This window comes from Delphinapterus leucas, chromosome 8 (genome assembly GCF_059928025.1).
Source record: "Delphinapterus leucas isolate spDelLeu-1000000601 "Yukka" chromosome 8, BTC_Dleu_Yukka2, whole genome shotgun sequence".
In the NCBI taxonomy this organism is placed as follows: domain Eukaryota; kingdom Metazoa; phylum Chordata; class Mammalia; order Artiodactyla; family Monodontidae; genus Delphinapterus; species Delphinapterus leucas.
In genome coordinates, this window is record NC_143136.1 from 65749951 (window position 1) to 65772838 (window position 22888).

Sequence of the window (22888 nt, forward strand, 5' to 3'; positions counted from 1 at the left end):
AGCTACTTTAGACATTGCTTAAACAGGATTCAAATTTAAAATTTACCATATCCTAGTCATCATAACACAAATACATTTGGTTTTAAAGAAAATCTGGTTTCCTTTTTCTTTTTTTTTTTTGATCTTTCCTCACTGCTAGAAATTTTGAGTCTATTTACTGAATTGCTTAAAACACACCGAAGTAAACCTTTTTTTTAATTGTCAAAACTCCCCACTACAATGATAATCTGATCATTTGAAAATCTGTGATTTCAAAGATAAACCTTAACTAATTAGTATTTACATGATGAAAAGTTGCAGTGTGGGAATCTTTAAACAACAAACTTAGCGCTTAGAACATGGGGTCTATAAATAGCAAACAAGTCCTTGCAAATGTATCTCAGACCCTTTGAATGCTGGGCTCCTGGAGACCTCCCCAGGCTGACCCATCTCTTAGGTCTTTCTAAATCACTCAGAACTTCTGATCCATGAACTGGGAACATTCATTCCATTGTTTCTTCTTTCTCAAATACCCCATCCCATCTTTGCTTTAACATCTCGTACTCTGGCAAAATTCAGTTATTACCACATCCTAGACTACACGTTCGAATTTGCCAACAGTCTACTTCTGACAACAATCAAAACAACCACCAAAAAAATGCCTATATAAACTCCAGTTATGTAAACTCCATTTAATGTTGCATAATGGAAGTTTCAATTTAGTAAAGATACCGGAGTTAATACATTTAAATAGCTGTTACCACCTTTAAAGTAGCAGCTTGGGAAGTTACATCTTGATTTCACTAATGATAATTGCTGAAATATTTTTAAATTTTTCTTTTGGAACTATCTTCAAGGCCTGTTTTATATATCTTTAATGGACAAAAATTTCTAAACCTTGAGAGTGAACTTAATAAATATAAATATTAATATAATATGTTAGGTAAATCCAATATATTAAAATACTTATTGCGAAGTTAAATATGGTCAAAACTTTGAATTATTATAACGGCAAAAAATTATGCATTACTATTTTATTGTTTCAAATAATATTATATTTGTTTACACAGACAAAAGTCTGTTAAGACAGTGGTCAACCTCAAAACAGTTCGTACATGAAATTCAGGATTACAGGAGTCATTACTTTTCTATTTTGCGTATACATATTGTAAGGCCAACTGGCCCGAGGCAGGGGAACACAATCAGATTCACAGGTTGCATCAGACCAAAATTCTCCGGACCACCCAGTTCCAGAAACTGCCCTGGAGACATTCCGGACCACCCAGTTCCAGGGACTGACCTGGGGACTTTGAACCCAGCCCAGCCTTCCCGCCTTTCGAGGGGCGGGACTAACGGTCCCCCAGGATACCCGAAAAGACCACCAAATAAGGAATACCCTGCGCCCTCGCAGATTCACCACACCCCTTTCCCTTCTTCCCCTATAAAATCTTGCCCACCCCTCGCCCGGGTGCGACTTCTCTGGCCCCTTTCTCTCGGACCAGTGAACCTCGCCCGCGAGCGCTCCCTAATAAAGCTCACTTGAAGCTTTCCTCTGTTTCGCGGTGCTGTTTGTTAAGATCCGACCTTACGCATATGTATTCCTTAAATATTCTTCCAAGTGAGTATTACTTTTAAATACCATGGATTTTCAATTTCTTATATTGTAGTTTTCACATCTAGAAGTTCAATTTTGGGGTTTTTTATTATCTTCTATTTCCCTCTCTTCATCGTGCTCAGATTTTTCTCTACTGTCTTGGGCATTCAAAACACACATAATATGCAATCTAATGTCCTAATCTGTTAATTCCACCGTCTTTGCCATTTCTGGGTCTGTTCCCAGAAATGACTTTTTTTTTTTTTTCCAGAAATGACTTTTAATCGACTTGTCTCCTGGCTATAGTTCGTATTTTCCTTTTCTTTGCAAGTGTGGTAATTTTTTTTAAATGGATGCCAATCAGTGATAATTTTATGTTTTCAGGTCCTTCAGAAATGTTGAATTTTATTCTGGTTAGCAATTAAGCAAGTTGAAACCGGTTGGATTCTTTTGTCTTGCTTTTAAGCTTTGTTGCTGTAAATCCAGAGCAACTTTAAAGTTAATTTAGCCCCACTACTAAGACCATATCCTTTTAAGGATTCTACCAATATCTCACATGTGACGAGATCTTTCCACTTTGGCTGGGGGGAATACTATTTCTAGCCCTGTGTGAGGTCCAGGAATTTTTTGACATGCTGTTTGCCATTAGTTCTTTCCCTGGCCTTAGGTATGTCTGTTCTCACACAATGGCACATCAGTATCAACCAGAAAAGGTGAGGGTCGCCTCTGCAGGTCCCTGGCATACTCTCTATGCAGTTCCCTTCTCTCTGGTTCTCTAGACCACAGATTCCAGCTGCCTCAGCCTCTTAAACTCTAGTTTCTGTCTTCTCAACTCAGGGAGGTTGTGGAGCTCTTTTGGGGTTTTCCTCTTTCTTTGCTTCAGTCTGAAAACCAATTTCATGTAGTAAACTGGGACGATCACCAACTCACCTTGTTTATTTCCTTTCTCTCAGGGTTCACAGTTTTGCATATCATGTTGCCCCAATGTCTAAAAGCAAAGGTTTCATATATTGTGTAACCTTGTCTAGTTTAAGGCTTCTGCAAGAAGGGGACTTGGATAACAGTGGTTTTGATCAAGAACAATTCCAAAGAAAGCACATCATCAACAAAAGCATTGCTCTGGTAAAGGACCCATCCGTGGGCTGTTTGACCTTGTGAGAGGAATTCTTCATGAATAATTGATCAATCAATATATTTACTGAGCATCTACTACATGCAAAACAAAACACATTTATTTTTCTTTACTCTGGCACAACGGCCAAGACCATGTCAAATTAGATCAGTAAACACTCTGATGTTGATACATTTTTAGGAAACTGCTTTTCTTCTGTTGTTTCATTATGCATAATTTGTCCATCTTATCACTTCAGCTTATGTCTGATAGTCTTCCTTGTTTATTGCACCGTGTTTTAATTATAGCTCTAGTTCTTTTTAATCCTACTTTGAAACTCTACTTTTGAACACTACTTTAAAAAAAATATTTAATTAATCAATTTTTGGCTGCATTGGGTCTTTGTTGCTGCACACGGGCTTTCTCTAGTTGCAGGGATCAGGGGCCGCTCTTTGTTGCAGTGCACAGGCTTCTCATTGCGGTGGCTTCTCTTGCTGTGGAGCACGGGCTGTAGGGCGCGCAGGCTTCAGTAGTTGTGGCACACGGGCTCAGTAGTTGTGGCTGACGGGCTCTAGAGCGCAGGCTCAGTAGTTGTGACACACGGGCTTAGTTGCTCTGCGGCATGTGGGATCTTCCAAGACCAGGGCTCGAACCCGTGTCCCCCGCATTGGCAGGCGGATTCTTAACCACTGCACCACCAGGAAAGTCCCTGAACCCTACTTAAAAAAAAATTATTTATTTGGTTGCACCAAGTCTTAGTTGTGGCAGGTGGGTTCCTTAGTTGTGGCACACAGGCTCCTTAGTTATGCCTCCAGGGCTCCTTAGTTGCAGCACATGGGCTCCTTAGTAGTGGCATGCGGACTCTTAGTTGTGGCATACACGTGGGAGCTAGTTCCCTGACCAGGGATCGAACCCAGGACCCCTGCATTGGGAGCATGGAGTCTTATGCAGTGTGCCACCAGGGAAGTCCTGAACCCTACATTTTAGCTATGTATACACAAAAACTTATAGCTCTATTCCTCCATTTTCACAACAGTGTAATTGTTTTTCCTCAAATTAGAATATTGCCATGTAGCAGATGTTAGAAGATAAATAGATATTTCTAATCCTATTTAATGAGAAAACTCTGCCAGTACTGTATTGCTTAGTTTATTGTCTCATATTACTGCCTATCTACCTCTTTTCCAGAAACTTCTGTAGTTTTGAAAATTGGAGTGGCAATTGTGGAAAAGATAGATGTGTGGATTTCCATGTTACTACCAAGTAAAACAAAATTCTTCATTCTTGTTCTGGTTTTGAAGTATAATATTAGTCAATTTCAAAGTATAAACATCCCTACTTTTTTCTACCCAAATTATAGAATATCAGTTGTGAATAGTCCAAGAATTTATTGGTTGTTGGCTGGCTCAACTGGGTTCTTCTCTGCCTCCCATAATTCAAGCCTACCCTTTAACCTTCTCAATGGCACTATCTACTTATGTCTACATGTGACACCATCACTTAGTGTTTGGTGAATTCTTAGGGGTATTTGGTGTAATATTCAATAGGAGACTCAGAGAGTCTTTTTCTGAATTTAAACAGAGACAAAAAATCCCAGCACTGCCAAAAGAGCAATAAAAACACAGACAGCATAGACTAAAGGCAACAGATTACAAATTCTTGCAAGACTGAAAATGGTACATAAAGTAAATAGATGGATGGTAAATAAATAGTTGGGAGATGAAAGAGAATTAGAAAAAATAATGAATAATATACACCATGCTTTGCCAATGAATTCACAGGTAAAATCCCACCAGGGACCCCTCAGACAAACCAAGGAGGTTTTATTTTTGAAGACCCCTAATAAGAACCTAGGTATATTGAACAGATTTTTAGAGTGGCAAAGCATGGTATATATTATTTATTATTTTCTTAGTGGCAGGGGGAGAGGGATACCAAATCCCTTTCCTACCACACAGGTGGGAGAAAATTTTGGTCATTAAGAAAACCTGCTACACTTCATCAAACCAATGGATCACCCAGCCTAGTATCTCATCACTATCCCAAGTGAAGTTTTCTGGGTAGTCCTACATGATATTAACCACCAAACGTGACTCTAATTTCCTATAATTCCATATGGTGCCATCATTTTTCAATTCATCTTGACTCTACTTTTGTCTTCATTTTTCACCATCTCTAGGAATAACAAATCCAATAAACTCACTCTATACTGTATTTTATAATATGGTACTTTGGTTTGTTCTTGATTGCTTCTTTAAAGCTTTGAGTATTTTGGAATTTGATCAAATCTGTGTTAATCATACTAATAAATTTTATAATTTCAGAGGTATTGGTCATTTTTTCTTTGTCTTAATCAGCTAGAGCCTTAATGTTCTAATTTATCTTCTTAAGGAAAAAATAACATGGATTTGAAATTCTGTGGGTTCTAATTATTCTGAATGTCATATGGATTATTCCCTAATGAAATGGAGAGAGCTGTAAGAGAAAGGGTTGATTGAGCTCATCTTACATCTCAGTGACTGTGCATCAGACAATTTAGTTGAAAGGAGACTCCACTTCAAGTTGGTAAGAAAAGACAGTGGCTTTACTGCATCTAATAAAAAAGGCTGTGTCTCCTAGTACAGTTAATTTTTCATCTTATGTCTGCAAACAATGAAGGAAGAGAAAGTGACTTGGCCATGACATGGCATTGAGAATTAGGTCCCAGTGACCCAGTTCACTCTTCAGTGGAAAGCCTCAGAAACTGACAGTTTCCTTCCTTCAACAGCACATCTTACAAATCAAGAATGTTAAGGTCCAAAGCCCCAGGGCAAATCTCAGAAGCTCAGTAAGCGGCCCAGAAAGGTAAACCCTGGGGCTTGGTATCCTGTGTGTTTCCCACTAAGTATCATTTCCATAATAGGAGTGGAAGCAAATTACACTATAGCTGCAAATGCCCATCATTCATATTTATACAGCTAAGTGATCTGTCCATTTTATAAGGCCGGGATCCGGAAGTCTACCCTGCCTCAACGTCTTAATCCTTCGATTTTTCCCCTTGGTGGAAACTTCCTGTTTCTCTTTGAGAAAGATAATTCTATCCTGTTTTCATCGCCTTCCTCCCAGCAGGCTGCTGTAGAAAACACGCGCGCGCGCACACACATCGCACAAAATGATTTATAAAGATTTCTTTTCACAGTCGCTCCTACCCAGCTCTGAAAGTCAGAACCTATATGACTGATGGTGTAACCAGATGAGCGGGTCCCAGGTCCGGGAAGGCAAGTCCCCTCTGCCCCAGGTCCCCCTCTCAACCCACGGCGACTTGGGCTCCTCTCTCCGCCTTTGAAAGAAAATGCATTCTTTGCTTCCCTGGAAGACTTGGCAACCCGATCGATCTATCATAAAAAAGAAAAGAAAAATCGCAGCCTAGAGACAGGTCTTGCGCGCCACCAACCCAGCCTCCGTGGGCAAAGTCCCAGGGAAGGAACCGATTCCCAGTATTGAATCCTCGGTGCCCAGGGCCCAGGAGACAATGGCTGGGCCTTTGCCATCGGTCCCCACCTCCTCTGCCCGTAGTTCTCTCCAGCTCCCCGTCAAGCCGCAGTAAGTGACTTCTCGGAAATCTCAGCAGATTCTGCTGAGCAGGAAGGGAGGAAGGGGTGATGGGGGCGGAGTGAGGTAAGGGAAGGGCTCTTCTGGCTCCTGGACACACACGCGCGCGCCCCACCCAATGGGATAGGTGAGGGAGCACGGTCTTGCCATCTCCTACTCTGCCTTCTACTAGCGCACAGTAGAGAGACTGCAGCATCTCCAATACCTCGCCGGCTGGGTCCCCGCCCCGCGCCCCCTGCGGGAGTGGAGGGCGGCGGGGAGCGAGGGTGGGGAAAGGGCGGGGAGCGAGGAGGGGCCGGATAATCGGGGCGGGGCCGCTGCTTCCCTGGGCGCGCCCCGGAAGGAGGGGCGCAGTCTCCGGGCTGGCCCTCGCCCGCAGTGCTGCGTCCGGTGTCTGGTTTCCAATTCCGCGGGCTCGGCCGGCTAGGGCTGGGTGCCAGTGGCGGGTAGTGGCAGGCGCCCGCTGAGCAACAGGAGCCCAGAGAAGGAGGGAGCGGCAGCGGCAGTGGCAGCGGCAGCGGAGGGGACGCCGCGGGAGAGAGGCCGGGAGCGAGGAAGGGTCCCTGAAGCCCGCCCCCTACCCGGCGCCAGACTCTGCGTGCGCACTGGGTGAGCATGGTCGGCGGGCAAGGTTGCAAGTAAGTGCCTTTTCTCTTGTTCCTCCGGTATGGCGGGGAGGGAAACCGCCAGTCTCTCGCCAGTGCTCGCCTCGACCGCCACACCCACCTGTGCCTGATTTCACATCTGTCGGGTTTTGGCCGCCCGGTGTTAACGCCACCTGGAAAGTAGAGGGGAGAAGTTAGGCGAGGAGGTGCCAGCGACTGGACAAAGAGGAGCTGGAAAGGCAACCGGTCCTTTGCCAGTTTTGACGGTGTGGATTTCAGGTTCTGAAAATGTGGAAAGGCAAGGCAGCTAGCTGTACCTCATGGTTTACTATTATTTCTTTCTGTCTACGCTAGCTGAGTCGTTGGATGGGTTTCGGTTCCAGGGGTAGGTCGTATTCTTTAGAGCAAAAAGCATGTGTTCTTTTTCCCATCTGCAAAGGTGAGCGTGCAGAACCAACAGAGCTGACACTACCTGTGGAGACGGCGAGGATGCGCCGAACCCCTTCGGAGCACACAAACACAAATGATTGACGGGACTGCTTAGCCCCATTTCTCGACGCAGTTTTTTTTTTCAGACGAAGGTGCATTTTATAGTGAAATTCAGATGAGATTCAGAATCATTTTAACTTTTTATCGGCTTCAGCTGAAACCGTCATTTAGTTTTAGAAGAAAATAGTTGTTTTCGTCACTTCTATTAAAGACAAAAGATTAAAGCGAGATTAACATACTAGAAACTTCAGTGCCAACTTTTGTGATTACAGCAAACATATTTCTCATTATTTTAGTGTTTTTTTAATTACAGTTGCAGCATTCAAAATAATTTATATCTCCTCTGAAGCTAAGAGCAATTTTTATGTGAGAGAAGCTTAGGGGAGGTTTTAAAAAGCTCATTTCAATAAGATAAAGACCAAATCAACATAGGCTTTTAAAAGAATGATGGATTTTCAGTTGTTGAGTGTGAAGTCAGTGCTAGAAGGTTCAGGTTTTTTTCAGAAACACAATGTTCTTTTCTATTTCTCATGCTTCTCTATGGGCAGGAGAAAGGTATTGTCTTTCTTTGGTGATTTAAAATATATATTTATGATTTTTGCTTTAATGTCAATAAAACCTATCTATATATAATCTGCAAACCAAGTCCAATTATTAAACAGTCCATTTTATTGAAAAGTCTTTAACTTATTTTTCCATCATTTAAAACAATTTAAACTAGAATTCACATTTTTGGAAACTATATTAAGTAGGATCTTTAACAAACTTTATTATTTGAAAGCCTTATCTGAGCCCTATGTGTGGAATGATCATGATTGCTAGAATAGCTTATTTACAACAAAATGCTAGACAAAATATGGCATTTGATATAATGAAGGATGTGCCCTGTATCAGGCAACTGACAGTAGTTTTGCTTAAGGTACGCTTTTGTATTTTGTAGATGTTTAAAGTACCTCTTTATTTAGAGGTCCCCTTTTGAACGTGAACCATTGTGCAATCGTGGGACACCATGACATATTCTTATAAAAGCCGGGTATATGGTTTGCCATGATTCCTATGGTGCAGGGCAGGGCTTACAGGGTACCTGATGCTTCTATGGAAGAGAGATGAGTCAGGTCTGGCTCTCTGCCAAGAGCATCCTCCTGCCTCTGTGACTCTCAGGACCAGGAGAGACCATGGGAGCCCTCCTGTGGTAGTGCTTCTGTGATTTTGCTACCTGTTGCTGAGGAGACTTTTGGCAGCAAAGAAAAAGTAAGAAATTCAGAGGTGGAATCATTGGGGTCCTATTCACCTTATTTAATGTGACCAACCAACTTTCTCTGTGGCAAGGAAAAAGAACAGAATATTGCATTTTTCATGAATAATAAAAATTAATATTTACCTAATGTCTCTTCCTGTTAGACATGTGAAAGAGTGTGAAGTACTGGGAAGAATTATGTTATTTTTCTAACCCTGTAAAGGAACTTAAAGTTTATTAATATGAATGGGTCATTCTTAACGTCATAGTGGTAATAATTTATGATTTTCCCTAAAACTCTTGTCTCAGATCCTTTTCCCCAGTCTTTGTCATCTGGATTAATGGTTCCACCATCCACCAAGTGTTGATTGCTTTCTGTTCCTCTTCACGGCATTTTATCCCTAATCAGTCCATGTTTAGATCTCTCAATCTTATCTCCCAAACGCATCTCTATTCAATTATATTTCTCAGCTGTACCTCTTCCACTTTGTTTTCTATATCTACCCTGCCACCAAATTAGTGGCATCATCATAATTTTCCTGGATTCCTTCTACAGCCTTCACATTAACCTCCCTCCATAGTTCTCTCCCTTGTGATTCACTCTCCATACAAAGCAATGCCATTATGCCTCTCCTTAAGAACATTCAGTGGCTCATAACTACATAGAAAAAAGGAATAAATGCAGAAACACAAAACGATTAATAACAAATTCCTTCTGGTAGCCTACAGCTCACTCTCTGATCTGGCCCTCCGCTACAATCTCCCTGAGTGCATCTCCCACTCATTTATATGCTCCAGCCACCCTGGTCTTTTTTTGTTTTTTTTTAATTTATTTATTTTTGGCTGTGGTGGGTCTTCATTGCTGTGCGTGGGCTTTCTCTAGTTGTGATGAGCGGGGGTTGCTCTTTGTTGCAGTGCATGGGCTTCTCATTGCGGGGGCTTCTCTTGTTGCAGAGCACAGGCTCTAGACACGCAGGCTTCAGTAGATGTGGCACATGGGCTCAGTAGTTGCAGCTCGTGGGCTCTAGAGCACAGGCTTGGTAGTTGTGGTGCACAGGCTTAGTTGCTGGGCGGCATGTGGGATCTTCCAGGATCAGGGCTTGAACCCGTGTCCTCTGCATTGGCAGGCGGATTCTTAAGCACTGCGCTACCAGGGAAGTCTCCACCCTGGTCTTTTAGTACCTGAAACACATGAAACAATTTCACTCCCTAGGCCTTTTCAAGTGTTCCCAGTGCCTGGACTATTCCTTCCTCTCTTTAAATGCCTAGCTCCTTTGCAAACTTTAAACTTCAGCTCAAAGGTCTCTGCCTCACAGAGATCATTCTTGATCACCTTGTCAAAAGTAAGCTATTATCTGTTAGTTTCTGTCTTGCTTCCTTGTTTTCTTCCTCCATAGTGCTTATTACAGCATGTGGGTATTTTGTGGATTTTGTGGATTTGTGTATCGAGTGCTCCAAATGAACGGGCACCGCTTCCATAACAGTACCTACAATGAAGCAGTAGGGGTTTCCTAGATATTTATGTAAATAATTAAGTACAAAGATTAAGACTTACTTCACCATAGAGTGCACTAACCTTGCAAACTTACGCATTTTAGGATTCAATTTCTTTTTTATTTGTTGAGCATTGGGTGTATTTACACTCAGTACTATGATTGTGAGGAGGTAAAATTAAAATATCCTGAGATGTATTCCCATCTCTCAGCAGTGTAGACATTAAAGTATTCAAAGGGAAGTAGACTGTAACACACCCTTAGAAAGGCAGTGACCATAACTGGATTAAAATGTATTTTGAAGAAACATTGGAGTGCATAGGCCAATGACTATGACTTTAGTGTAAGTGATTCCTAATATACAATGATGACCTTATTAGGTTTAAATCTGTATGTTTTACCAAAATTTGAGGTCGCTTAATAATCACTAAATTTAAAATCATGTTTTGTAATAAATATGGCCACTTGAGTGGGCTCAGTTGATGGAAGTATGGTCAACAGGTGCCAACATGATCCAAATTGGTGTTTACTCCAGACTCAAGGGGCAAATTATCTCACAAATGCAAAGTGTTCACTAGGGAAGGCTCAGAGAGACACTGTGGACTAATACAGGAAAGTCCATCACTATTATTGGGGAAGGGGAGTGGGCTCAAAATTCACATTGGTGAATGATAGCATCATACTTACACTAGAATGTATAGACACACACACACTCTTTTTTTTTTTTGAATTTAATTTTATTTATTTTTTCATACAGCAGGTTCCTATTAGTCATCCATTTTATACACATCAGTGTATACATGTCAACTGCAAACTCCCAATTCATCACACCACCCCACCCCTCGCCGCTTTCCCCCCTTGGTGTCCATACGTTTGTTCTCTACATCTGTGTCTCAACTTCTGCCCTGCAAACCATTTCATCTGTACCATTTTTCTAGGTTCCACATATATGCATTAATATACAATATTTGTTTTTCTCTTTCTGACTTACTTCACTCTGTATGACAGTCTCTAGATCCATCCACGTCTCTACAAATGACCCAATTTCGTTCCTTTTTATGTCTGAGTAATATTCCATCGTATATATGTACCACATCTTCTTTATCCATTCGTCTGTTGATGGGCATTTAGGTTGCTTCCATGACCTGGCTATTGTAAATAGTGCTGCAGTGAACATTGGGGTGCATGTGTCTTTTTGAATTATGGTTTTCTCTGGGTATATGCCCAGTAGTGGGATTGCTGGGTCATATGGTAATTCTATGTTTATTTTTTTAAGGAACCTCCATACTGTTCTCCTTAGTGGCTATATCAATTTACATTCTCAGCAACAGTGCAAGAGGGTTCCCTTTTCTCCACACCCTCTCCAGCATTTGTTGCTTGTAGGTTTTCTGATGATGCCCATTCTAACTGGTGTGAGGTGATACCTCATTGTAGTTTTGATTTGCGTTTCTCTAATAATTAATGATGTTGAGCAGCTTTTCATGTGCTTCTTGGCCATCTGTATGTCTTCTTTGGAAAAATGTCTATTTACTTCTGCCCATTTTTGGATTGAGTTGTTTGTTTCTTTAATATTGAGCTGCATGAGCTGTTTATATAATTTGGAGATTAATCCTTTGTCCATTGATTTGTTTGCAAATATTTTCTCCCATTCTGAGGGTTGTCTTTTCATCTTGTTTATGGTTTCCTTTGCTGTGCAAAAGATTTTAAGTTTCATTAGGTCCCATTTGTTTATTTTTGTTTTTATTTCCATTTCTCTAGGAGGTGGATCAAAAAATATCTTGCTGTGATTTATGTCAGAGTGTTCTTCCTATGTTTTCCTCTAAGAGTTTTATAGTGTCTGGCCTTACATTTAGGTCTCCAATCCATTTTGAGTTTATTTTTGTGTATGGTGTTAGGGAGTGTTCTAATTTCATTCTTTTACATGTAGCTCTCCAGTTTTCCCAGCACCACTTATTGAAGAGACTATCTTTTCTCCATTGTATATCCTTGCCTCCTTTGTCATAGATTAGTTGACCATAGGTGCGTGGGTTTATCTCTGGGCTTTCTATCTTGTTCCATTGATCTATGTTTCTGTTTTTGTGCCAGTACCATATCGTCTTGATTACTGTAGCTTTGTAGTATAGTCTGAAGTCAGGGAATCTGATTCCTCCAGTTTCGTTTTTTTCCTTCAAGACTGCTTTGGCTGTTCTGGGTCTTTCGTGTCTCCATACAAATTTTAAGATTTTTTGTTCTAGTTCCGTAAAAAATGCCATTGGTAATTTGATAGGGCTTGCATTGAATCTGTAGATTGCTTTGGGTAGTATAGTCATTTTCACAATATTGATTCTTCCAATCCAAGAACATGGTATATTTCTCCATCTGTTGGTATCATCTTTAATTTCTTTCATCAGTGTCTTATAGTTTTCTGCATACAGGTCTTTTATCTCCCTAGGTAGGTTTATTCCTAGGTATTTTATTCTTTTCATTGCAGTGGTAAATGGGAGTGTTTCCTTAATTTCTCTTTCATATTTTTCATCATTAGTGTATAGGAATGCAAGAGATTTCTGTGCATTAAGTTTGTATCTTGCAACTTTACCAAATTCATTGATTAGTTCTAGTAGTTTTCTGGTGGCATCTTTAGGATTCTCTATGTATAGTATCATGTCACCTGCAAACAGTGACAGTTTTACTTCTTCTTTTCCAATTTGTCTTCCTTTTATTTCTTTTTCTTCTCTGATTGACATGGCTAGGACTTCCAAAACTATGTTGAAAAATAGTGGTGAGAGTGTACATCCTTGTCTTGTTCCTGAACTTAGAGGAAATGCTTTCAGTTTTTCACCATTGAGAATGATGTTTGCTCTGGGTTTGTCATATATGGCCTTTATTATGTTGAGGGAGGTTCCCTCTATGCCTTGTTTCTGGAGAGTTTTTATCATAAATGGGTGTTGAATTTTGTCAAAAGCTTTTTCTGCATCTATTGAGATGATCTATGGTTTTTATTCTTCAATTTGTTAATATGGTATATCACATTGATTGATTTCGTATATTGAAGAATCCTTGCATTCCTGGGATAAATCCCACTTGATCATGATATATGATCCTTTTAATGTGTTGTTTGATTCTGTTTGCTAGTATTTTGTTGAGGATTTTTGCATCTATATTCATTAGTTATATTGGTCTGTAATTTTCTTTTTTTGTAGTATCTTTGTCTGGTTTTGGTATCCTCATAGGGTGATGGTGGCCTCATAGAATGAGTTTGGGAGTGTTCCTTCCTCTGCAATTTTTGGAAGAGTTTGAGAAGGATGGGTGTTAGCTCTTCTCTAAATGTTTGACAGAATTCACCTGTGAAGCCATCTGGTCCTGGGCTTTTGTTTGTTGGAAGACTTTTAATCACAGTTTCAATTTTATTACTTGTAATTGGTCTGTTCATATTTTCTATTTCTTCCTGGTTCAGTCTTGGAAGATTATACCTTTCTAAGAATTTGTCCATTTCTTCCAGGTTGTGCATTTTATTGGCATAGAGTTGCTTGTAGTAGCCTCTTAGGGTGCTTTGTATTTCTGTGGTGTCTGTTGTAACTTCTCCTTTTTCATTTCTAATTTTATTGATTTGAGTCCTCTCCCTCTTTTTCTTGATGAGTCTGGCTAATGGTTTATCAATTACGTTTATCTTCTCAAAGAACCAGCTTTTAGTTTTATTAATCTTTGCTCTTGTTTTCTTTGTTTCTATTTTATTTATTTCTGTTCTGATCTTGATGATTTCTTTCCTTCTGTTAACTTTGGGTTTTGTTTGTTCTACTTTCTCTAGTTTCTTTAGGTGTAAGTTTAGATTGTTTATTTGAGATTTTTCTTGTTTCTTGAGGTAGGCTTGTATAGCTACAAACTTCCCTCTTAGAACTGCTTTTGCTGCATCCCATAGGTTTTGGACCGTCGTGTTTTCATTGTCATTTGTCTCTAGTTATTTTTTGATTTCCTCTTTGATTTCTTCAGTGATCTGTTGTTTATTTAGTAACATATTTTTTAGCCTCCATGTGTTTGTGTTTTTTACATTTTTTTCCCTGTAATTGATTTCTAATCTCATAGTGTTGTGGTCAGAAAAGATGCTTGATATGATTTCAATTTTCTTAAATTTACTGAGGCTTGATTTGTGACCCAAGATATGATCTATCCTGAAGAATGTTCCGTGCGCACTTGAGAAGAAAGTGTAATGTGCTGTTTTTGGATAGAATGTCCTATAAATATAAATTAAATCTATCTGGTCTATTGTGTCATTTAAAGCTTGTGTTTCCTTATTAATTTTCTGTTTTGATGATCTGTCCATTGGTGTAAGTGAGGTGTTAAAGTCCCCCACTAGTACTGTGTTACTGTCGATTTCCTCTTTTATAGCTGTTATCAATTGCCTTATGTATTGAAGTGCTCCTATGTTGGGTGCATATATATTTATAATTGTTATATCTTCTTCTTGGATTGATCCCTTGATCATTATGTAGTGTCCTTCCTTGTCTCTTATAACATTCTTAATTTTTTTTTTTTTTTTTTTTTGCGATACGCAGGCCTCTCACTGTTGTGGCCTCTCCCGTTGCGGAGCACAGGCTCCGATGCGCAGGCTCAGCGGCCATGGCTCATGGGCCCAGCCACTCTGCGGCATGTGGGATCTTCCCGGACCGGGGCACGAACCCGTGTCCCCTGCATCAGCAGGCAGACTCTCAACTACTGAGCCACCAGGGAAGCCCAACATTCTTAATTTATAGTCTATTTTATCTGATATGAGTATTGCTACTCCAGTTTTCTTTTGATTTCTATTTGCATGGAATATCTTTTTCCATCCCCTCACTTTCAGTCTGTGTGTGTCCCTAGGTCTGAAGTGGGTCTCTTATAGACAGCATATATATGGGTCTTGTGTTTGTATCCATTCAGCAAGCCTGTGTCTTTTGGTTGGAGCATTTAATCCATTCACATTTAAGGTAATTATTGATAGGTATTTTCCTATTACCATTTTGTTAATCGTTTTGGGTTTGTTTTTGTAGGTCCTTTCCTTCTCTTGTGTTTCCCACTTAGAGAAGTTCCTTTAGCATTTGTTGTAGAGCTGGTTTGGTGGTTTTGAATCCTCTTAGCTTTTGCTTGTCTGTAAAGCTTTTGATTTCTCCATCAAATCTGAATGAGATCCATGCTGGGTAGAGTAATCTTGGTTGTAGGTTTTTCCCTTTCATTACTTTAAGTATATCATGCCACTCCCTTCTGGCTTGTAGAGTTTCTGCTGAGAAATCAGCTGGTAACCTTACGGAAGTTCCCTTGTATGTTATTCGTCATTTTTCCCTTGCTGCTTTCAATAATTTTTCTTTGTCTTTAATTTTTGCCAATTTAATTACTATGTGTCTTGGCATGTTTCTCCTTGGGTTTATCCTGTATGGGACTCTCTGTGCTTCCTAGACTTGGGTGGCTATTTCCTTTCCCATGTTAGGGAAGTTTTCGACTATAATCTCTTCAAATATTTTCTCGGGTCCTTTCTCTCTCTCTTCTCCTTCTGGGACCCCTATAATGCGAATGTTTTTGCATTTAAGTTGTCCCAGAAGTCTCTTATGCTGTCTTCATTTCTTTTCATTCTTTTTTCTTTATTCTGTTCTGCAGCAGTGAATTCCACCATTCTGTCTTCCAGGTCACTTATCCGTTCTTCTGCCTCAGTTATTCTGCTATTGATTCTTTCTAGTGTATTTTTCATTTCAATTATTGTATTGTTCATCTCTGTTTGTTCTTTAATTCTTCTAGGTCTTTGTTAAACATTTCTTGCATCTTCTCAATCTTTGCCTCCATTCTTTTTCCAAGGTCCTGGATCACCTTCACTATTATTCTGAATTCTTTTTCTGGAAGGTTGCTTATCTACACTTCATTTAGTTGTTTTTCTGGGGTTTTATCTTGTTCCTTCATCTGGTACTTAGCCTTCTGCCTTTTCATCTTGTCTGTCTTTCTATGAATGTGGTTTTTGTTCCACAGGCTGCAGGATTGTAGTTCTTCTTGCTTCTGCTGTCTGCCCTCTGGCAGATGTGGCTACCTTAAGAGGCTTGTGGAAGTTTCCTGATGGGAGGGACTGGTGGTGGGTAGAGCTGGCTGTTGCTCTGTTGGGCAGAGCTCAGTAAAACTTTAATCCACTTGCCTGCTAATGGGTGGGGCTGGGTCCCCTCCCTGTTGGTTTTTTGGCTTGAGGAGACCCAACACTGGAGCCTACCCGGGCTCTTTGGTGGGGCTAATGGCAGACTCTGGGAGGGCTCACGCCAAGGAGTAGTTCCCAGAACTTCTGCTGCCAGTGTCCTTGTCCTCACAGTGAGACAGAGCCACCCCCTGCTTCTGCAGGAGACCCCCACCAACACTAGCAGGTAGGTCTGGTTCAGTCTCTATGGTGTCAGTGTTCCTTCCCCTGGGTCCCGATGTGCACACTACTTTGTGTGTGCCCTCCAAGAGTGGAGTCTCTGTTTCCCCAAGTCCTGTCGAAGTCCTGCAATCGAATCCCACTAGCCTTCAAAGTCTGATTCTCTAGGAATTCCTCCTCCTGTTGCTGGACCCCCAGGTTGGGAAGCCTGACGTGGGGCTCAGAACCTTCACTCCAGTGGGTGGACTTCTGTGGTATAAGTGTTCTCCAGTCTGTGAGACACCCACCCAGCAGTTACGGGATTTGATTTTATTGTGATTGCGCCCCTCCCACCATCTCATTGTGGCTTCTCCTTTGTCTTTGGATGTGGGGTATCTTTTTTGGTGAGTTCCAGTGTCTTCCTGTCGATGACTGTTCAGCAGTTAGTTGTGATTCCAGTGTTCTTGCAAGAGGGAGTGAGAGCACGTCCTTCTACTCCGCTGTCTTGAACCAATCTCCTCACACACTCTTTGTGTGACAATAAGTCTCCTGCTTTTTTGAGACTATACTTAAAGATATGAAACAAATAATAAGTAGTTTTGCTATTACCGTTTGGTTGAAAATTTAGCTTTTGGTTAAGCAGTCAGCTTTGATTAATGATATTTTTATCTAGCAAGTGTCTAACCATATTTGTTTGTTTGCTTGTTTCTGGTAAAGAATTTGGCAATCATGTTTCTTTTTGAAGGACTGAACTATTTCACGAATTGTCACCAGGGATTTGGTTAAATTTTGCAATTATGGTGGCACAACGTGGTTGTTGTAATCTGTTGGAATGCATCTGTGCACTAATTGAAGTTGGGCCTCCATTTTACACATCTCACATTAGCTGATTCTCACATGGCGGTATTAGGGCTTCCTTCTTCAGAACTTTGTAGGATTAGATTACTGTTTAAGATGGCAAGGTCATAATGAAATGGATAGTCTAAGATTGTATGAAAATGATTTTCATATGAGAATTTTTAGGAGAGCATTCACAGACGTGGGTAGATTACTTTTGTGGAATATGAGAGAACAGTTTTGGTGTCTTTTGCATTCTGCAAAATGAAATTTCTTCATTGAAGGTTTAACTTTCTCTTCCTTCTCTGTGTAGATAGAAGGAAACTGCTTTAGGCAACAGGGAAAGCCATCAGCTCTTGGCAGCTAAAGGTAAAATGAAGTTTGGAGGAATGAAACCCTTGAGTGGTGAGGAAAAATGCCAGACCATGAAAGAGGGGAAGGAGGAAGGAATGCCTTGAACAGTGCCAATAAACATCGGCCACAGACAAATTTGAGTAGACGTTGTATATAGAATTGGATGATCTTATATCTTTTTAGCCCCACTGAGAAAATAATTCTTTCTTTTCTCTTTAAAATAACAACTGTATTTTAAATGAAAAAATTCTGTCATTGCTTCTTTAATACAGGAAATTGAATACCTTTGGATTTTTAAACTGATATAACTGGGAGCCAAAAGTACCATATATTATTATTGTTAAAATATACCACGAATGGGGCTTCCCTGGTGGCGCAGTGGTTGGGGGTCCGCCTGCCGATGCAGGGGACGCAGGTTTGTGCCCCGGTCCGGGAAGATCCCACATGCCGCAGAGCGGCTGGGCCCGTGAGCCATGGCCGCTGAGCCTGTGCGCCTGGAGCCTGTGATCCGCGACGGAAGAGGCCACGGCGGTGGGAGGTCCGCGTACCGCAAAAAAAAAAAAACAAAAAAAAAACCATGACCTTAATTGTAATTTCACTGCTGTTCATTTTATGACTTCCTTTTGTTGTGTCAGGTGTTTGAGAGACTGCCATTATTGATCACAACTTTCTTTAAAATGTCTCTTTGGATTTTTTACAAAGCTCTCTGAATCATTTATTAAAAGATGATAAAACTTTAATTGCGCCTATGATTGTTCACTTGGAGATGGTTCAGTCTTACAGGGAGTGAGTACGCTTGCAGTATCATTAACCTACCATCTCTGCCCTGCAGTGAATGCCTTTTTCTTGCCCTTTCTCTCTTATATCTCATCTTTGAAAACGTTTGATCTATATACCAGTAATACAAATTTTGCCCCACTCTTAGGTCAAAGTATTAACGCAAATAATTGGAAAATTGAGCCTCTGAAGAAGAATTAGTAAGATTAGATAGATGCATTAAAATATAAGTACAAAGACATTTCTGTGTAGATGTTTAATGAAATCTTCTTTGTGTTATACAAACGAAACCCCCATGTCATCTGATTGTGATTTCACTAGATGTAATGTTTGCCAACTATATTAGTCACTCATACAATATATATCTTAGAATCTAATGTAATTAAAAATATGTCATCTTCTTCAGGGCCTATTACTTAGAAGTTCAAAAAAGGAGTAAATAGAAGTAAACAGTAGATATACAAATCCATACATGAAAATAAAACAGGGGAAAGTGAGAGAAATGTTATATGATAATGAAATATTCCCTTATGTATTGATTTAAACTCCACTAAATGATTATTCTTTCAAGTCCAATGGACAGTGCTTCCTTTAGGGCTTAGAGTATGGATAATTTACTAACTCTGTGTACATTTTAAATAGAATAAATAGAATATTTTATTGGTAAATTATGCTTTCACTTTCTCTGGGTGATGATATAAAGTTAACATTCCTTCTAGATAAATTTTATGGGACCAGTCTTCATAGGTGATCCTTTCATGGAACAAGTATTACAAAGTTGAAGTGATGATTTCCACACAAATGGAAATATATATATATTCTTGTTACCCTGGACAAACTTGGCTCAAGGTAATTCAAGTTGGGAAAAAAAGAAATGGCATCCTCAGGGGTCAACTGGGAGCAAGCTTCTTATAATCCCATGAGATCGTCTGACAGACTTTCAGGAATGAATGTTTGTGGCATGGCTATGCAGAGAAACTCTTTCGAAAATTCATATTATGTCCCTCCTGTAGTTCAGAATCATTGTAAAATATTGTTATAACATGTTAAAAGCACAGAGGAATAAATTTGTGTTCACATTTGGGTAGTGAAAAAAGTGTTTGTCTAGTTATCTCTCTTGCTGAACATGTGATCTTAGTCAAATACTTTCACTTCTCAAATGCAACTTTGTTATAAAATTGGTAGTGTCTACTTCTCAGGGTTGCTGTACAAATTAGATTAAAAAATATATATCCACAGCAGCCATTTTAGTGTCTCACACATGACAAGGAGGTGTTCAATTATGTTGGCTAGATATTTGGTAACAGTATATAGACAGCACAGTTTACATCTTGTTAATATTACTGATACTAACATTAATTTAACAGCTTCATATGTGAGGGTCTCATTTATGCCGAGTAGTACATTAAGGGATTTGCAAATGCTCCTTTTAAATCCCCACAACCGCCCTCTGAGGTGAGTAAACACGAAGGCTCAGGAGTTACCTTACCTTCACAAAGACTCACCATGTTTACTAAACTTGAATAACATATATATTCCTTTTAATGGAAATAAAATCTTATTTATCCCAAGATTACACTTGCAAATATCCCACACAGGTACGCCTGGTTACCAGGTATGCCGCAAAAGCCTTTTTAACCCATAATGGAGCTGAAAGAATCTACATTTGCAATTAAACATAGCAAACTGTAATTACAATACTATAGAACAAGAAAAAGAAAGTTGAATATTGGTTAAATGTTGCCCTTGAATACTGATTCTTGGGCAGTGCATTTGTATTAAACTGAAATTGAGATTTAGGTAGAAGTTTGAAGACAGTATGATATTATGAAATGTATCTATACATTTAAAGTGTTCCTGAGGTTGTTTTAGACATTGAATACCTTTGCTTTCTTGGTCTAGGGGTGTCCCTGTATTACTCTGACTTGACTTGGCCACAATTAGAGTATTGGGGTTTTTTGGTTTTATTGTGAGAGAATCAAGACAGGAAAGGGGACTTTCCCAAGGCAGACAAAAATTGAAAGAAGAGGGGTAGTGTCATTGAAAAGGGTAAGTGTGTGAAATGTCTCGGGCAGGTTGATTCAGCTATGAGCTATGAAATGGAGTAGAAACAGGGAGTGGAGTTGTACCTATGAGATCCTGGGTGTTAGAGGATGGAGAAGGAGAGAAAGCAAAGTGATCTTGTGCAGGGTAAGGAAAGAAGAAGACAGTGTTCATCTAAAGTGTTAGTATGTCCTAACCTAAAGCTCAGTACTTATTGTAACAAAGAATCAATGATTTATATCAATAACAGTGATTCTTTAACATCAGTGATTCAGGGTGCTTACTCTTAAGGGTTTTAAAACATTTGGGGAAAAATAATTTATTTTACATGATACTTATAATAATTTTCTAAGGCAGATGATTTTCTTTTAATATCTGTTAGATACTGTTCTTTGAGTGAGATATGAAAATCATGAGAAATTGGACCCCTGAGTTCTACGACATGTCTCAATCTGCTCTAATGGTTGTGGATTGGCAGCTTATCCACTAGACTGTTAAGGTTTTAAGGGCAGAGACCATAACTTGTTCATATTGGCACCCCTGCAGGGTGCCATACATGCAGTCATTCTTGATACATATTTCATGAATAAATGATACATACTACACAACCAGGTGCTTGACTTCTATGAAAAATAGCTTTTTCACTGAAACTGAATGCTTTCTAAGAATATAGGAGGAATAAGTTAACAAGAATTTAATAATTTATGCTTCTCTTGCCTAGCTTTTTACCATTACTAGGTAAATTCATATTTCTTATTTCTTAGGGAAGGAATAGCATTCCTGCTTATTTTCTGCCCCAGTTTGGGTTCATCAATTCTAGGTGACAATGTTTAGCCTCCTTTGCAGAAAAGAGCCCAAATATTTTGACATGTACTCAAGTTGATGCATTAAAAAGGCTGAAGCCCAAATCCATCTCTAAAGATTTGCTTAAGAGGTGGACTGGTAATCAGATAGTAAAAAAAAGTTTGAACTACAATTTCCAACTGCTTTGTCTTGAGCTCGTGATCAATCATTAAGCCCTATCTGGTTGGCCTCCAAAATGTGTAGGTCAGGAGTTCGAATCCAAGCTTGTATCAGTGCCATTGAGGTTTGTGGGGAGGGAGGACCTGGCAGAGATCCCAAGGGTAGTGGTAAAGAGATGCTGAGTTGCTCCAGGCCTGTTCCTAGAACTCTCAGCCTCACTATTCTCGGCATTTATATGTTTTCTGAAATTAAATGGTAATTCCTTCTTTCCTTCCCTCTTCCTTTGTTCACTCCCTTCAGCAAGTATTTATTGAGTAGCTATTCAGGGCACTGCTGTAGACACTGTACATGCAACATTGAACAAAACGTAGAGGTTTCCTGCTAGTTTTGAGACAGATAATGAATAAGTAAACAAATGTTCACCACTTCCTGACCTTGTATTATACTATACACTGAAGAAAAATAAAGCAGGACAGAGAAAATTGAGGGAAGGAGGCATTGTTTATTAAGGGTGGTTAGAAAAGCCTTTCAGAGGTGCTATTTGAGCAGAGACCTGAAGGAGGTAAGGAAGTGAGGGAGCCAGCTACTAAGCGACAGGAAAATTATTCTAGTCACAAGAAGCAGAGATGGCAACAGCCCTAAGGCATATTTGATGTGTTTACGGAACATCAAGGAGGTCAGTGTGACTGAAGTGCAGAGAGCAAGGTGGAAAGTGGTATAAGATGGGAACCTTTTCTTAATTTGGAGAAGATTACTAAGTCTGCCTAGAGGTCTGTGTGATGTCAACATTACAGTGACTGGCAGGGGACAGACTTTGGGAGGGGATGAAGTGTGCTTTCTTTAAAAACTGGATCCCATTCTGGACGTGGGTACCACACAATCCAAATATATGATTGGGAAACTCCTAATTTCCATACAAAATTCATCTTTCAGTCATTTTTTGTAATTTATATGTAAATGTTTTATGTTCTTTTCTCATCCGCAATATTAGATTCTTGGAAGCCATTTGAGGAAAGAAGGGCTAATATGACAGAGGTTACAATTGAGAGTATCTTTAAATTCTGGAAATTAAAACATGGCAAGAGTACAGTAATATTTTGCATATTTTGATTAATTTTTATATCTTTTGTGCAAATTATTTCTCGAGAAATAATGATACTGCATATATATAAAGGAGTCCTGCCTGGCAAAATAGATACCAGAGAAGCACATCTGAATCCCGTCGAGGTTGACCCACTGTTAACTGCCATGACTTTGGTATCTTCCTGACTCTCCTCCCTACAGTTCTGAGCAAATTTTTGCAGATTAAAAAATAAAAAATTTTTTGCAGTAAAATATATGTAACATAAAATTTACCATTTCAGCCATTGTTAAGTGTACAACTCAGGGGCATTAAGTCCATTCACATTGTTTGCGACCATCACCACCGTCCATCTCTGGAACTTTTTCATCATTCCACACTGAAACTCTGTACCCATTGAATAATAATTCCTCAT

At 39.7% G+C, this 22888-nt stretch overlaps 1 protein-coding gene and 1 pseudogene across 1 annotated transcript in view; one reads left to right on the forward strand and one right to left on the reverse strand.

Moving 5' to 3' along the window:
• Nucleotides 1-5201: 5201 nt before the first annotated feature.
• Nucleotides 5202-7821, reverse strand: LOC149748578 (uncharacterized; annotated as a pseudogene).
• The window catches only part of SCN9A (sodium voltage-gated channel alpha subunit 9), a 151026-nt gene continuing 134690 nt past the window's right edge, over nucleotides 6553-22888 (forward strand). Inside the window, exon 1 of the mRNA XM_089916738.1 lies at nucleotides 6553-6913. The gene's annotated coding sequence lies outside the window, so the exon portion shown is untranslated. The remainder of the gene's footprint in view (nucleotides 6914-22888) is intronic.